The 3,231-nt window shown below is 35.7% G+C and overlaps 1 pseudogene; it reads left to right on the top strand.

The window, feature by feature from the left end:
* LOC115291127 overlaps nt 1-3,231 on the top strand; it is a 30,888-nt pseudogene that overhangs the window by 26,354 nt on the left and 1,303 nt on the right.

Below are 3,231 nucleotides of genomic sequence, written 5' to 3'. Positions count from 1 at the left end.
CTTTCAAGAAACCAAGCTGTAAAGTGGGCAGAGAACTAAGGCAGAGATTCAAGAAAATGGGAATCAGTAACATTTTCCTCCAAATTTATTTTGAACAATTTCAAACCTACAGAAAAGTTGAGAGAATGCCCATGAATTTTTTTAAACCAAGGTTATTAATTGTTAACATTTCACCACATTTTCCTGGTATCCATCTGTAAAGGTGTATATATGTATATTGAATTCACATATGTACATACACATATATATGACGACGCTGTGACCATTTATCCACATATCCTCCAGCATATATCTCAAAGAACAAAGACATTTCCTACATTGTCATATCATTACACTCCTCGAGAAATTTAATATCATGTAATACACGATGTTCACATTTTTCGCCCAAATTGTCCTTGATAGCAATTTTTTTTTCATCCGGAATTCAATTAAAGGTCACTGTTTACTTTTAGTTATTATCATTCTATAGCCTCCTATAATCTAGAAGAAACTTCTGGCTTTTTTTCCCTTTCATGACATTTAAATTTTTTTTAATATTTGTATCAGATACCATGTAAAATATCCCAGAATCCCTATTTTTGTGACATTTTCTCATGATTAGATTTAAATTAAATAGTTCAACAACAGCAGAGATGCTGTTTTCCTTCTCACATCATGAGATCTATCACATCAGTCAGTCTTGTTAACTGGTGACTTTAACGGATTACTTCATTCAACGCAGTATCCATCAGCTCCTTCCATGGTAAAGATAATTGGTTTCCTTGCTATTAAAATCTAATGTGTTGGGTGATACATTGATACCATGAAATTTCTTGTTCCCTAATAATTGTTCATCAATGGTTTTGGCATCCAATGACAATAGTTATTTGAATCAATGATTATAATTAAAGACAGAAAAATGGGGATTGTTTTACCCTGAAGTGTTATCTGGCTTCATTCTGAGAAACAAGAACTTTACCTCAAAGACTTTTAAGTTTATTTATTTCTATTGAGAGAGAGAGAGAGACAGACAGACAGACAGAGAGAACAGGTTGGGCAGAGAGAGAATCCCAAGCAGGCTCTGTACTGTCAGCACAGAGCCCAATGCAGGCTAATCTGCCGACCATGAAATCACATGAGCCAAGATCAAGAATCAGATGCTTAACTGACTGAGCCATCCAGACACCCCTACCTCAAAGACTTTTTAATAAGTTAAAAAAATTTTTGTGAACATTTTTGAATTTAAAGAAAATGATAAAGCTACTATATAGATTTCCCATATGTCACACACCCATTTACCCATATCATTAATATCCTATATTAGTATGGTAACTTTGTTATTATTTCTTTAATGTTTTATTTATTTTTGAGAGGCAGAGAGAGACAGAGTGTGAGTGGGGGAGGAACAGAGAGGGAGACACAGTATCTGAAGCAGGATCCAGGCCCTGAACTGCTGGCACAGAGCCTGACGTGGGGCTTGAACTCATGGACTGCAAGATCATGACCTGAGCTGAAGTCAGCACTCAACCAACTGAGCCACCCAGGAGCCCCGCCTTTGTTATTATTAATGAGCCAATATTGACACATTATGTTGAAGTGAAATTCATACTTTATTCAGATTTCCATAGTTTAATCCTGTGTCCTTCTGCTCCAGAATCCCATTCAGCATATCACTTGAATTTTGTCATCACATCTCCTTAGGCCTCTCTTAGGATACATATCTGTGACAGTTTCTTAAACATTCCTTGTTTTGATGTCCTTTGTAAGCCTTGAAGAATACTAATCAGGCATTTTGTAGAATGTCCCTCAATTGCGATTCTTCTGATGTTCTTCTCATGACTAGACTGGGGTGATCCTGGCTTTTTAGGAGGAAGACCACAGAGATAAATTGCCATTTTCATCACAGCCTATCAGTGGCAAATACTATATTCAAAACTTATATAACTTTTGATGTTGACCTTGACTGTCTGCTGAAGTAGTATTTGCCAGGTTTCTCTCTTCTAAAGCTGCTCTTTCTCTACCTTCCCTTACTGGGTTCTTTGTCAGCAAGTCACTATTGCCTGCCCACAACTAAACAGAGAAAAGAAATGGACCACCTCCCTGGGGCAAAGGATCTATATAAATTGGAATTCTTCTGCACAAGAGATTTGTCTATTCACCTCATTTATTTATATATTTAATCATCTATTTATATCATTATGGATCAATGGATATTTGCTTTATACTTTGATATATTTAAATACTACTTTATTAATTTTGCTGCTCAAATCATTTCTAGCTTTGGCCATTAACGGCTGTTTGCATTGGCTCCTGTGTCCCTTTGACATATACCATGACTGCATTAGTGGGGTGGGTTTTGGTTTGTGTGTTTAGCCTTTTTTTTTTTTTTTTAACTTTCTGGCATTACAAGATGCTCCAAGATCATCTTGTAGATTTATTTCCTGCCCTTGTCACTGAATCACCTATCTTTCCAAGCAGCTGTAGTTTGACAGGATAATGGTATTAGAAACCAAGGTCTGGGACGTAGGTATGCTAATTGTTTCTGCAATGCCAATACTCCTAGGCCCTGACAGCTGGCAGGAGGAAATGTGAGTGCTTCCTGTCATTCCATACTCTTGCCAGCGATTGGTTGGGTTTTTCATTTTATCCATTCTTTTAGGTACAGCATTATATTTTAATTTGTAGTTCCCCAATGACAAGTAATGTAGAGCAGCTTTTCATATGCTTATTTGCCATCTGTATTTCTTCTCTGGTAAAGAGCTTGTTCAGACTTTCTGCCCAATTTTTACTGGATTGCTTGTTTGCTATTTGTTGTTGTTGTTGTTGTTTTTTATCAACAAACAACTTAGAGCTCTTTTTAGAAGTCTTTCATTGGTAATATGTTTTCCTTGTACTCCACGTGCATATGCAACATAACAACATTTGGTGTTGTCTTTATTTTCTCAGGCTTTGCATTTCTCTTCATTCTTCTTTTTCTGCATCCTTTGAATTACATACTCTCTGTTGATATAACTCAAACTCCCTGATTCTTCCATCAGTTTAAATCTATAGTGAGCTTCCAAAGTGAATGATTTATTTCAGTTGCACTTTTCAATTACAGAATTCCATTTAATTGTTTTTTATACTTTGTATCTCATTCTTGGCAGTCTCTATTTCACAAACATGGCATTCATACCTCCTTTTATTTATTTAATCCTGGTTTCCTTTACTTCTGTAAACATATTTATCATGATTATTTTTAGGTTTTTTTTT

The sequence above is a fragment of the Suricata suricatta genome, chromosome 5 (genome assembly GCF_006229205.1).
Source record: "Suricata suricatta isolate VVHF042 chromosome 5, meerkat_22Aug2017_6uvM2_HiC, whole genome shotgun sequence".
Classification (NCBI taxonomy): Eukaryota; Metazoa; Chordata; class Mammalia; order Carnivora; family Herpestidae; genus Suricata; species Suricata suricatta.
Note: the sequence above shows the minus strand (reverse complement) of the source record. Positions and strands in the feature narration are given on the sequence as shown.